Source organism: Camponotus vicinus, unplaced genomic scaffold, assembly GCF_025532165.1.
Source record: "Camponotus vicinus isolate PSW18456_S1 unplaced genomic scaffold, iyCamVici1.0 SCAF_13, whole genome shotgun sequence".
Taxonomy (NCBI): Eukaryota; Metazoa; Arthropoda; class Insecta; order Hymenoptera; family Formicidae; genus Camponotus; species Camponotus vicinus.
Window position 1 is genome coordinate 9,358,534 of NW_028141949.1, and position 15,859 is coordinate 9,374,392.

Genomic DNA, 15,859 nt, shown 5'->3' on the forward strand with positions numbered 1-15,859 from the left:
TCGATAGCATCCTTAAGGCGTATCGGAGATGGTTGGTCCGCGATATCAAAATGTTGGGATGTCGGTTGAGAAAATGTTCGTTCTTCATGTGGAACATATCTTTCTTCTCTTTGCGAGGTCTCTAGATTCATGAGCCTTGAATTAATCCTCTCAATATAATTGGTAATCGTTTGCATAGAAGCCATTAATTGCTCTACAGCTGGTTGTTCTTGGCTTGCGGCCATTTCCTTTCGATTCATTTCTTCTTGCATTTTTATCAGATGTTCGTTTTTGACTTGCAAGGCCTCAGCCTGTTCTTTTAACTGTTTCTCCTTTTCGTTTACCTTTTGCATAAGGATTTCGGTTTCCTCTGCTGTATATTGTTTTCTTGTAGCCCCTGTGGCTACAGAGCTCGTCGAGCTTGATCGAGTCTGCATAATGGATTTAGGTACTTTATAAAAATTTATTCGTCAAACACTTAATTTCCTCTCAGAAGCTTAGATCCTTTTTGGCAAATCCCACCGCTGCCACCAAAAATTTAATGTTTGTGTTACGTCCTATTCGATCGTTTATTCAACGATTCTGCAGGGCGCACCGTGCAGGGACGAACAATATTATATCTCTCTATTTTGTTTTTCAGGGCAACCTGCCACGCCGGCTATACCCTGGGACGCCGAGAGATTAGGATCTATAGGACGCTTCTTTTCGGAGGTATTTTAGGGTTGACAAATAAATATGTAGATTTATTATGTTATAAATTTCTATTTTTTCCTTTTATTTATTTTATCCTTCCTCGTTCTTCTACATTAGTTTGTAAGGTAATTTTAGCGAAATCAAATTATGTATGATATATGTCATCGACTGTATCTAAGAATTCTTCGCTGTTCAGATAATCCAGAAAATGATTAACCGCTTGGTCCGCCAAGTCTTCTTCTGCTGGGGAGATATCCACGGGGTCAAACCCGAATTCTCCGGGTCTAACCGGGGAATAATCTGGGGTCGAATAATCCGAAAATGAGGCCGGGCTATCGGGGCGACGGGGAGACGTTTGGACCTGCCTGTCCCGTCTTATTTCGGCGTTGGCCTCCCAAGCTCGGAGTAATCCCCGTGGTATTCCAGCAGTAAGGTCATCCGGGTCGAGGACAATCGTGGAAGCTGTTGAGCTGACAGAGCAACTATCTGATGATTCCTGTTCTTCTTCCGGTTCTTCTCCAGCCGGTATCGCTTGGGGTTGTCTGCTGTTCTCGGGGTTTAGTTCGGAGGGCAAAGGGGCAAATGAAAGGTCGTGTGGGGTGTTTTCACGATCATTGACCGCTCGAATTATCTCGCTCGGAATTTCATCTCGGTCTACGTATAAATGGTAAGGAACAGTACGTCGGTCTCTCAACAGACGCTGTCGGAAATACTCGCGACGCCTTATACCCGCCCGATGAAAGGGGATCTCGCGACGGAGAACTGGATCGATGCGTAATGCGTTTACCATCTATTATTGAAATAATTTAAATTTTAAAATTTGTTTTATCGAAAGGATAATTTAAAATTATTTCGCGGCATCTAATACTTACGATGGAAATTTCGAGGGGTCACCTGTCAAAAAAGAATGTACCGCGTGAATCTAAAGTTTCGTAACCGGTTTAGAGAAAGAGACAGGACAGATTCTGAAATCGCGACTCCTCATTTATTATGAGAGAAAATTATTAGTTAATTACCTCACATGCAGTGACGTGGTAAGGAAGGGGGTGTAGGAATGTTTGAATATCAGATGGATACCGTACCTACTGGTTTAGTTTTATTATTATTAAATAATTCTTCTAATATATGATACTAAACCAGAGTTATCATACTATGTGTCAGTCGGTCCTTAAAGAGCGCGTCCCATGCTCTACGACGAGTTTCGATGTGCAAGACGTCACGTCACAGCGGCACAGAGTCCGTAAAGAAATTTCCTCTAAAGAAAATTCTTCGCGGAAACGGCAGAGGGGTAGAGTAGACTACCCAATGCACATCGATTGACAAGTCGAAAGCGACGATTCACTCTTGTGGATAAAACCAAAGACAGACTGAGCGTTTAACGTTCAAAGGCAATCAACGTACTCGTGTTATCGGAAGGAGAAGACGTTGGAATTGTATGAAGGTAAGTTGTTGACTATTATGTATAATAAAATTCTTCAATATGTCATGCAAAAATAATAATAATATTCGGTTGATGGTTGCAGATCACGAGAGATGAAAAGGAAAATATTGAATAATTAAAACGAGTACTTACCCAAAAGTACTGCAGTTGGAAGTGCTCGTCGAACCTCCGCTGTGGACTGTCGACCTCAGTGATGCCTTGGCAGGAGAGTCGAAGGAGCCGGTAGTAAATAAATGGCAGAAGACCGCGATGATGTTCAGTTAAAACACTTTTATTGTTCAAGTATACTACTGTCTTACAGCTCTCGCGACTAAGTTTTTAAGTCGAATAATGTTTTGAGACTAAGTCTTTATTTCGATTTTAAATGGTTCGTGACTGCTACTGTTCTTGTTCTTCAGAGAGCTCCTGGTCAAATGCGCGGAAGACTGAGCTGCGCTCCCTGAGGTACCCTCTGGTCCCTACTCCGTGCCGGCTATCCGCAGTGGTAGGAGAATGCGGCGCTCCCGGGCGTAGGCGGCTCGACTGCCGCTTGCCGCTATAGCTGTCCTTCTTCGAGCGCGCTATGACGTAGTGGCCGCGCTCTTGCGTGGGGATAGTGGGGACGACGGAGCTGTCAGTATTGTCCATGCATCGAGCTCGTTAATTCATTTTACAAAAGGTAAGGCTTTTACAATAGGTTTTTAGTCACCAGAATTTTAATAATTTGCATGCATATATTTTTTAATATAGAATCTCAACCTCTTTCAATAGAAGTGTGAATGATTGTTCTAGCATGTTCCGTTTAGAATTGATTTTTAACTTTCTTTATATTAATTATATAGTTCTAGTTAACAATGTTATAAACAAATTCTGGTGTTATAAACCATTATAATTACAATTTGCTATATAATAATTATATGATATATATACATATATGTATGTGCATATAGGTGCATGGTCTAGATAATTGTTAATAATAATTGTGTTACATTATAATATAAAAGTGTATTAATTATTCTTTTTATTATTCAGCTCTTGGAACAAAGGATGTGGCGAGCTTTTTTATCACCGGATGCAGGTGTTCGCCGTGCCAGGCAGTCGCGCCAGGCAGTCGCGCCAGGCCTTATCTTATCGCTGAGTGAGCTCATGTGCAGCTGCACCGGATGAAGCTCGGAGGGTCGCTTATCTTTTGGTGAGTGAATTTATAACGCTTTATAAATCGATTTAATAATTTCATTCGTTATAATTTATATGAATAAATTATATATTCCTTACTTGTTAATTGTATAGAATATATATATATATACTTATATATATTGTTTGTAAAAGTTAATAAATGTAATTATTAAAAATTTTATCTTCATTATTTTATTAATTAAATATGTATTATACATATTGTTATTTCTTTTTTGAAGGCTTGAAAGTTTGCTAAAAAATTGCATTACTGTTGGATCTTTGTTAGTTAATGATATGGATTAATTTAACATATAATATATATATATATTCTTTTATAATTTATAATTTCGTAATAACTTACTACTCTTGCAATAAGAAAGCGCTCCTTATAATATTCATACATTATATATTCGCGAGTCCCTTTCGCATTAAGACTCGGCGCGGACGTCGAAAACATTAGGGGAGATAACAAAGTAATAGGGGAGATAACGCGGTACGCTGGACTTAGCCTTGTGCTCTTATAAGGAGACTTATTATTCGTCTCAATAATAAAATCATGCATAATGAATTTTATAAGACCATACATTCATTATTATTATTAATATGTATATTTATTACCTTGTATTATTATTATTTGAACTTTATATTTCATGTGTGTTATATATGTGTAAAGTTTTGTTATAACAAAATTTATTTAGTAGTTATATAGATTTATAATTCTGCACACAGTAAAGAGTTATAAGCTTTATTTTGCATTATTGGTTTTATTAAATCAGAATCTTTATTATTTATAATTATTAATAATTTAAATAATTTAATATATTTGTCTTATATAGTTATTATATTTTTAAGATATTTTGTAAAACGACATTCTATACAGAAGATATTCGAGGGTGCATATCATTTATAGCTTGGCTGTATTTTAATCGACAATATAGAACGTTTATTAGACTATTGTCGGAGCGGATTAAAATACTCACATATGATCGTCTGGCCATGACTTATTAACTCTATGCACCTCTAATTGCGGATAAGTTTTGGATATTTTGAAATATTTTAATATTATTTTGAATGTGCTTGACTTGACAACTTTCGGTCATTTATTAAATATATACATACATTAATTAATGTTGAGCTTTTCACATAATGAAAATGGTTTATTATTTAGTTATCATTGCTTACTCATTATATTTTAATTGTATATAAAATTTTGCAATTAATAATCAAAATGAAAAATATATGTATTATTTGGCAATAATGGGTGGATAAGAAATTAGATTTTATATAATTTATTATTATGTAGTGAAGTTTTATTTGAATAACTATATAGAATATACGTATATGAAAAGAGATTTTTATAATGTATTAATTATTATGTTCTTATGCTTAGAGTTTAAACGTGTTATTATTTGAATTTTTCTTATTTGTCTAGGTTGCATATATAATATATATATATGTTGGAAGGGATATGGACCAATGGATTATTCACGGACAACAGACAGGCTTAAACCATATAAGAATATGCAGCATTGAAAGGATTTTGAGGAATCTGTGCGAATTATTTCGGAAGTTTATTTGGTAAGTTTATTATTTTGATAAGTTAATTAATGAATTAAAGGTTTTATTTTAATTATATCATATATTTATAAAATATATATTATATATATATATATATATATATATAATATATGTATTCATGTATAATATTATGTACCTTTAGTATTTTAATGCATTATCTTTTAAATTTTTATTAATAACTACATATGTATTTATACTAATAATGAGGGTGACAAGTCTGTCCGAGCTTGTTTCGCGGTTTAATTCTTATTAATTTTTACATATGGTATTACGTATAGCGCTGTCTCTCTCACTCGCGCGAGTCATCCGATAGTGCGGTCTCTCTCACTTTCACGTACTACTACCTATTGAGGTCTCGTGTATAAATTTCGATAGATGTAGTCTGTTGATTATATATTTGAGGAGGCATATTTGTGATTTGTTATTGAAATATATTTCTAAGGAATTTTATTAATAAATATATTTTTATTTTTCCGTATAGCGTTTTCGTTAGGTGATGAAAATATTGGGACACCCGGTGGACAACCAAGTGGAGGCTATGTTTATAGGGTGACTTATTATTCTGTATGCAGCAAAGAGTTACGTATAAAATTTTATTCATAATAATTTCTTGACATTTCTTTATTATTTAGTTATTGTTTAGTAATTATTATTTAATTTAATATATTTATTGTTGAAATTTAATATATTAATATTTGATTTATTATACTTCTTTTACTATTTGATTTCTTTTACTCTTATATAATTATATACATTTATAAAATATTAAACCTTTTTAATATAGTAATTTTGATCAATCAAACTTTTATAATGATAATAGATTTTTGTATAGATTGATTTTTTAGTATATTTTTGTTAAGTTAATTTTTCATACGGCCAAATATTATTTGATTATTATTTTCAGTTGCTGGGACTTGGAATTCTTGCTACTTATTTATAACAAGCTGTCTTACGTTATTAGGAAGAGGATAAATATTATATATATAGGATCATAAAAGGTGTGCAAGTATGTATTATATTTTAAATGGTTTATTTAATAATTTCTATAGTAGATTTTCTTATATATTTATTATATTTTTCAGGTATCAAGACTCTGAGGAAAATTACTTCCTGATAGTGAACATATATATATATTTACGGGAACTCAACGAGGACCAAAAATTAAAATAATCTAGGATTTTTAAAGGAAATTCTTGCTTGATTAATTATATTTTATTCATTAATTATATTTTATATATATATTTTATTAATTATACTTTATTAAGAAATGTTTAGATCATTAATTTCTGAAAGAAGCTCGTTACTTTATAAAAGATTATTATTTGGTGATTATTGGCCATTTACATTTTGTAATTAAATAGTCAAAGTTAAATGTTATTCAATAATAATTAGAGTTTTATACAGACATATTTGGCCAATGGTATTAATGTACAGTAAAGATTTATTATAACATTTAGAAAAATATTTATTCAAGGAAAATTTATTAATTTTGTTTCTCATGAATATAAAAAATATATATATATTGTTAATTATTTTATTACTAATTATTATTACTGATTTTTAGAGCGTATTGTTTTAGTAACAATTATTATTCATGGGCATTAATTTTTTGTTTGACTTGGTACATTTATTTATTGTTTCATATTCTTATATGTACGTAGAATATTAACTTTATAACTTTCCTTTTGTTATTGATGATTCTTTGTAAATTTTGTATTAATATTTTATGTGGCTCACTTTCGGAGCATTTGTTAGCATTCTTACTGTAGGTTATTTATCCCAAAATATTAATTAATTATATGATTTTCAGGTTTCAAAATTGGTAATCGCTGCATTTCTTTTATGACAACTGACCATACTATTTGTCGAAAAGATACGCATGGGCTCACGAAATCATTTATTAATAGGATTTAGGTGCGTATCATTTGATAAAATATTTTGATTTATGCCTTTTCCTTTGTAGTAAGCGCGTATACACGCATAGGGATATCTTTTTTTTGTTATATGTGATAACTGAATAATATGAATATTGAGTGAATATCTATATATATTGGTTACATATAGTATAAAGTGGATTTATAGTGATTATATATAATTACAAGTAAAGATTATATAAGATACGAAATTCTTTATACTATTCTTCGAAACAAATTATATTTTATTCGTTAAGAATTATTTAAATCATTTTCTTTTTAAAAGAAGCTTGTTATTTTACAAAGGATTATTATTTAGTCGTTACTGGTCTTCTGTTTTTATATTTTAATTTTATAATTAAATAATCAAAGTAAATATATTTATTATTTGATAATAATTAAACTTTTATATATATATATATGTGTTTTTCATTGTTTATTGATTTATGTCTTTATTTGTCTAAATACTAATTAGTTATAATATTTTCAGGTTTCGGGATTCATGGCTATGGAAATTTTCCCATGCCAAATTTACCAGAAGAATGTGAAGGAACGCACAAGAGGCTATAAGACCAGTTACCGACGGATTTGTTCGTATACCAATTTATACGAAGTCTTGTTGCAAGTGTTTTTGACGGTTGCATTATTTAGAGTGATTTGCTGAGAGTTTTTCTTGATAATAAAATTTCGAATAAATTTCTTTTCTTAGTAAAGTTAATTATTAAGATAAATATCATTATATACGACCAGTTCCAGTACTGCTAATTCATTGTAATATCTTTCTGGCTATATACCACATCAATCAACGTATTGTATTAATATGAGATTATGGCGAATATATATATAAATATATATATATATATATATATAGTATTTTGCTATTGATTTATGAAATTTCATAAGCGATTTTAAGGTGATTGTATGAGGCTTTTGCAGCTTTATTAAAATTGCATAAATAATAATTATATATGTATTGAAATTCTTTTACGATTATTATAAATGACTGTTTCAAAGAGCCTATTACTTTTTCTTGATTGATAGATGTGTATAAGTCCAGCTTTCGGTTAGTACTGGTGGTTACTAGTATTTTGACTACATGAGAACTGATTATTATTAAATTGATGTATATATATATTGATTATATACAATATTATGGCGCAAATATATAGTGATTATATATAGTATCGCGCAAAGATTATATAGGATGAGGGAATAAGTAGGGATTATACTTTTATAAGTAAGATTTTAAATTTTTTGTTGCGGGACGTAACACAGGGAGTATGTAGCATACAATAACATGCACAGCAATAGTGGTTGTGATTATTTAGATTGAGATAACCATGCAGTTTGATGCATACAGCATTAAGAGAAAGCTGAGACATTATGAAGCATTGTTCAGTGTAAGCAAATAGGATATCGACATAAGTTCAACAATACCTCGAGTGCAGATGAGACACTGATCTAAAGGTCTTTGTGTGACAAGTGTTCGGAAGTAATGTGCACAATGAGGATCGATATGGCGTGGTCCCGGAGAGAGAAAGTGTAGAGATATTAGAGGCAATCGTACTCTAATAGACAACACGTAGTGATAGCAAAGTTCACATAGATAGACGTTCAAGGGATCATACCGATATCCTCTGAATTCTACACAGCAGGCTGTGCCGGTAAATGGCATCCCCTTATAACGTAGGAGTCCTGTCGTATACGTTTAAGACTAAGGGGTAACTACAACTATTGATAGAAGTCGAGGTGTTGTGTAGAAGTTCTAAGAATTCGTGCGCTGTTAGTGTACAGGAGATGCACTTGTCAAGAGAATTGGTCTCGATGACCGTTGTGCCACAAGCTGAGCAATGGTCATTACGCACGATGTGACTATTCACAAAGAAGTGTCTCCGCAAGGGCCGGTATTGTTGCTTAATAATATTGGTACGGAGTCTATCGTAACACTCCTTACACAAGTTCGTTTCGTCTAAGAGACAAAGAGCTCCTGTTATATGGACACAATGGCCGAAGAAGAAGGATTCCTCTATTCGATTTGAAATGGTTGCGTCCAATCTCGTGTTACGTCCCGCAACGAAAAATTTAAAATCTTACTTATAAAAATATAATCCCTACCTATTCTCTCATCCTATATAATCTTTGCGCGATACTATATATAATCACTATATATTTGCGCCATAATATTATATATAATCAATATATATATACATCAATTTAATAATAATCAGTTCTCATGTAGTCAAAATACTAGTAACCACCAGTACTAACCGAAAGCTGGACTTATACACATCTATCAATCAAGAAAAAGTAATAGGCTCTTTGAAACAGTCATTTATAATAATCGTAAAAGAATTTCAATATATATATAATTATTATTTATGCAATTTTAATAAGGCTGCAAAAGCCACACAACTACATTAAAATTGCTCATGAAATTTCATAAATCAATAGCAAAATACTATATATATATATATATATATATATATATTTATATATATATTCGCCATAATCTCATATTAATACAATACATTGATTGATGTGGTATATAGCCAGAAAAATATTACAATGAATTAGCAGTACTGGTACTGGTCGTATATAATGATATTAATCTTAATAACTAACCTTACTAAGAAAAGAAATTTATTCGAAACTTTATTATCAAGAAAAACTCTTAGCAAAACACTTGCAACAAGACTTCGTATGAATCGGTATGTGAACAAATTCGTCGGTGACTGGCTTATAGCCTCTTGTGCGTTCCTTCACATTCTTCTGGTAAATTTGGCATGGGAAAATTTCCATAGCCATGAATCCCGAAACCTGAAAATATTATAACTAATTAGTATTTAGACAAATAAAGACATAAATCAATAAACAATGAAAAACACATATATATATATATATATAAAAGTTTAATTATTATCAAATAATAAATATATTTACTTTGATTATTTAATTATAAAATTAAAACGTAAAAACAGATGACCAGTAACGACTAAATAACAATCCTTTGTAAAATAACAAGCTTCTTTTAAAAAGAAAATGATTTAAATAATTCTTAACGAATAAAATATAATTTGTTTCGAAGAATAGTATAAAGAATTTCGTATCTTATATAATCTTTACTTGTAATTATATATAATCACTATAAATCCACTTTATACTATATGTAACCAATATATATAGATATTCACTCAATATTCATATTATTCAGTTATCACATATAACCAAAAAAGGATATCCCTATGCGTGTATACGCGCTTACTACAAAGGAAAAGGCATAAATCAAAATATTTTATCAAACGATACGCACCTAAATAAATGATTTTGAGCCCATGCGTATCTTTTTAATAAACAGTATGTTCGGTTGTCATAAAAGAGATGCAGCGATTATAAATTTTGAAACCTGAAAATCAAATAATTAATTAATATTTTGTAATAAATATCTACAGTAAAAATGTTAACAAATGCTCCGAAAGTGAGCCACATAAAATATTAATACGAAAATTTACAAAGAATCATCAATAACAAAAGGAAAGTTATAAAGTTAATATTCTACGTACATATAAGAATATAAAACAATAAATAAATGTACCAAGTCAAACAAAAATTAATACCCATGAATAATAATTGTTACTAAAACAATACGCTTTAAAAATCAGTAATTATAATCCGTAATAAAATAATTAACAATATATATATATATTTTTTATATTCATGAGAAACAAAATTAATAAATTTTCCTTGAATAAATATTTTTCTAAACGTTATAATAAATCTTTACTGTACATTAATACCATTGGCCAAATATGTCTGTATAAAACTCTAATTATTATTGAATAACATTTAACTTTGACTATTTAATTACAAAATGTAAATGACCAATAATCACCAAATAATAATCTTTTATAAAGTAACGAGCTTCTTTCAGAAATTAATGATTTAAACATTTCTTAATAAAATATAATTAATAAAATATAATTAATAAAATATAATATAATTAATAAATAAAATATAATTAATCAAGCAAGAATTTCCTTTAAAAATCCTAGATTATTTTAATTTTTGGTCCTAGTTGAGTTCCCGTAAATATATGTAAATGTTCACTATCAGGAAGTGATTTTCCTCAGAGTCTTGATACCTGAAAAATATAATAAATGTATAAGAAAATCTACTATAGAAATTATTAAATAAACCATTTAAAATATAATACATACTTGCACACCTTTTATGATCCTATATATATAATATTTATCCTCTTCCTAATAACGTAAGACAGCTTGTTATAAATAAGTAGCAAGAATTCCAAGTCCCAGCAACTGAAAATAATAATCAAATAATATTTGGCCGTATGAAAAATTAACTTAACAAAAATGTACTAAAAAATCAATCTATACAAAAATCTATTATCATTATAAAAGTTTGATTGATCAAAATTACTATATTAAAAAGGTTTAATATTTTATAAATGTATATAATTATATAGGAATAAAAGAAATCAAATAGTAAAAGAAGTATAATAAATCAAATATTAATATATTAAATTTCAACAATAAATATATTAAATTAAATAATAATTACTAAACAATAACTAAATAATAAAGAAATGTCAAGAAATTATTATGAATAAAATTTTATACGTAACTCTTTGCTGCATGCAGAATAATAAGTCACCCTATAAACATAGCCTCCACTTGGTTGTCCACCGGGTGTCCCAATATTTTCATCACCTAACGAAAACGCTATACGGAAAAATAAAAATATATTTATTAATAAAATTCCTTAGAAATATATTTCAATAACAAACCACAAATATGCCTCCTCAAATATATAATTAACCGACTACATCTATCGAAATTTATACACGAGACCTCAATAGGTAGTAGTACGTGAAAGTGAGAGAGACCGCACTATCGGGTGACTCGCGCGAGTGAGAGAGACCGCGCTATACGTAATACCATATGTAAAAATTAATAAGAATTAAACCGCGAAACAAGCTCGGACAGACTTGTCACCCTCATTATTAGTATAAATACATATGTAGTTATTAATAAAAATTTAAAAGATAATGCATTAAAATACTAAAGGTACATAATATTATACATGAATACATATATTATATATATATATATATATATATAATATATATTTTATAAATATATGATATAATTAAATAAAACCTTTAATTCATTAATTAACTTATCAAAATAATAAACTTACCAAATAAACTTCCGAAATAATTCGCACAGATTCCTCAAAATCCTTTCAATGCTGCATATTCTTATATGGTTTAAGCCTGTCTGTTGTCCGTGAATAATCCATTGGTCCATATCCCTTCCAACATATATATATTATATATGCAACCTAGACAAATAAGAAAATTCAAATAATAACACGTTTAAACTCTAAGCATAAGAACATAATAATTAATACATTATAAAAATCTCTTTTCATATACGTATATTCTATATAGTTATTCAAATAAAACTTCACTACATAATAATAAATTATATAAAATCTAATTTCTTATCCACCCATTATTGCCAAATAATACATATATTTTTCATTTTGACTATTAATTGCAAAATTTTATATACAATTAAAATATAATAAGTAAGCAATGATAACCAAATAATAAACCATTTTCATTATGTGAAAGCTCAACATTATTTAATATAAATATATTTAATAAATGACCGAAAGTTATCAAGTCAAGCACATTCAAAATAATATTAAAATATTTCAAAATATCCAAAACTTATCCGCAATTAGAGGTGCATAGAGTTAATAAGTCATGGCCAGATGATCATATGTGAGTATTTTAATCCGCTCCGACAATAGTCTAATAAACGTTCTATATTGTCGATTAAAATACAGCCAAGCTATAAATGATATGCACCCTCGAATATCTTCTGTATAGAATGTCGTTTTACAAAATATCTGAAAAATATAATAACTATATAAGACAAATATATTAAATTATTTAAATTATTAATAATTATAAATAATAAAGATTCTGATTTAATAAAACCAATAATGCAAAATAAAGCTCATAACTCTTTACTGTGTGCAGAATTATAAATCTATATAACTACTAAATAAATTTTGTTATAACAAAACTTTACACATATATAACACACATGAAATATAAAGTTTAAATAATAATAATACAAGGTAATAAATATACATATTAATAATAATAATGAATGTATGGTCTTATAAAATTCATTATGCATGATTTTATTATTGAGACGAATAATAAGTCTCCTTATAAGAGCACAAGGCTAAGTCCAGCGTACCGCGTTATCTCCCCTATTACTTTGTTATCTCCCCTAATGTTTTCGACGTCCGCGCCGAGTCTTAATGCGAAAGGGACTCGCGAATATATAATGTATGAATATTATAAGGAGCGCTTTCTTATTGCAAGAGTAATAAGTTATTACGAAATTATAAATTATAAAAGAATATATATATATATTATATGTTAAATTAATCCATATCATTAACTAACAAAGATCCAACAGTAATGCAATTTTTTAGCAAACTTTCAAGCCTTCAAAAGAGAAATAACAATATGTATAATACATATTTAATTAATAAAATAATGAAGATAAAATTTTTAACAATTACATTTATTAACTTTTACAAACAATATATATAAGTATATATATATATATTCTATACAATTAACAAGTAAAGAATATATGAATAAATTATAACGAACGAAATTATTAAATCGATTTATAAAGCGTTATAAATTCACTCACCAAAAGATAAGCGACCCTCCGAGCTTCATCCGGTGCAGCTGCACATGAGCTCACTCAGCGATAAGATAAGGCCTGACGCGACTGCCTGGCGCGACTGCCTGGCACGGCGAACACCTGCATCCGGTGATAAAACAGCTCGCCACATCCTTTGTTCTAAGAGCTGAATAATGAAAGAATAATTAATACACTTTTATATTATAATGTAACACAATTATTATTAACAACTATCTAGACCATGCACCTATATGCACATACATATATATATATATCATATAATTATTATATAGCAAATTGTAATTATAATGGTTTATAACACCAGAATTTGTTTATAACATTGTTAACTAGAACTATATAATTAATATAAAGAAAGTTAAAAATCAATTCTAAACGGAACATGCTAGAACGATCATTCACACTTCTATTGAAAGAGGTTGAGATTCTATATTAAAAAATATATGCATGCAAATTATTAAAATTCTGGTGACTAAAAACCTATTGTAAAAGCCTTACCTTTTGTAAAATGAATTAACGAGCTCGATGCATGGACAATACTGACAGCTCCGTCGTCCCCACTACCCCCACGCAAGAGCGCGGCCACTACGTCATAGCGCGCTCGAAGAAGAAGGACAGCTATAGCGGCAAGCGGCGGTCGAGCCGCCTACGCCCGGGAGCGCCGCATTCTCCTACCACTGCGGATAGCCGGCACGGAGTAGGGACCAGAGGGTACCTCAGGGAGCGCAGCTCAGTCTTCCGCGCATTTGACCAGGAGCTCTCTGAAGAACAAGAACAGTAGCAGTCACGAACCATTTAAAATCGAAATAAAGACTTAGTCTCAAAACATTATTCGACTTAAAAACTTAGTCGCGAGAGCTGTAAGACAGTAGTATACTTGAACAATAAAAGTGTTTTATTTGAACATCATCGCGGTCTTCTGCCATTTATTTACTACCGGCTCCTTCGACTCTCCTGCCAAGGCATCACTGAGGTCGACAGTCAACAGCGGAGGTTCGACGAGCACTTCCAACCGCAGTACTTTTGGGTAAGTACTCGTTTTAATTATTCAATATTTTCCTTTTCATCTCTCGTGATCTGCAACCATCAACCGAATATTATTATTATTTTTGCATGACATATTGAAGAATTTTATTATACATAATAGTCAACAACTTACCTTCATACAATTCCAACGTCTTCTCCTTCCGATAACACGAGTACGTTGATTGCCTTTGAACGTTAAACGCTCAGTCTGTCTTTGGTTTTATCCACAAGAGTGAATCGTCGCCTTCGACTTGTCAATCGATGTGCATTGGGTAGTCTACTCTACCCCTCTGCCGTTTCCGCGAAGAATTTTCTTTAGAGGAAATTTCTTTACGGACTCTGTGCCGCTGTGACGTGACGTCTTGCACATCGAAACTCGTCGTAGAGCATGGGACGCGCTCTTTAAGGACCGACTGACACATAGTATGATAACTCTGGTTTAGTATCATATATTAGAAGAATTATTTAATAATAATAAAACTAAACCAGTAGGTACGATATCCATCTGATATTCAAACATTCCTACACCCCCTTCCTTACCACGTCACTGCATGTGAGGTAATTAACTAATAATTTTCTCTCATAATAAATGAGGAGTCGCGATTTCAGAATCTGTCCTGTCTCTTTCTCTAAACCGGTTACGAAACTTTAGATTCACGCGGTACATTCTTTTTTGACAGGTGACCCCTCGAAATTTCCATCGTAAGTATTAGATGCCGCGAAATAATTTTAAATTATCCTTTCGATAAAACAAATTTTAAAATTTAAATTATTTCAATAATAGATGGTTAGCGCCCGACGACCAGATCCAATAACTCGCCGCGAATTTCCCTTACAAAATCCAGGTGTAACCCGGCGGGAAATATTTAGACAGCGGTTATTACGAGATCGCCCCTCCGTCGCTCTTCAATTATTTATAGATAGGGACGAGATTCCTACCGGAATAGCAAGGGCCGCAACCGACCGCGAAGACACACTCTTCGACCTCTCCTTCGCACCCTTGCCCCCGGAGCTTAACCCAGAAACCACCGACGGCAATCTCCCTGCGATACCAGCTAGCGCAGAGTCCGAGGAAGAGGAAATTGAATCTGCGGAATCGGACACATCAAGCGACGCGTCCACAATAATTATTGATTTGGAAGACCGAACGGACGGAATTCCCTTGGGACTGCTCCGCGCTTGGGAGCGAAACGGGGAAATAAGGAGGAGCCCAGCGACGTTGGATCGACGGGTCCAAACTTCACCGCCGCCTAGCCTCCCACGAACCCCAGACTCTTTTCCGGGGTATTCGCCGCCAA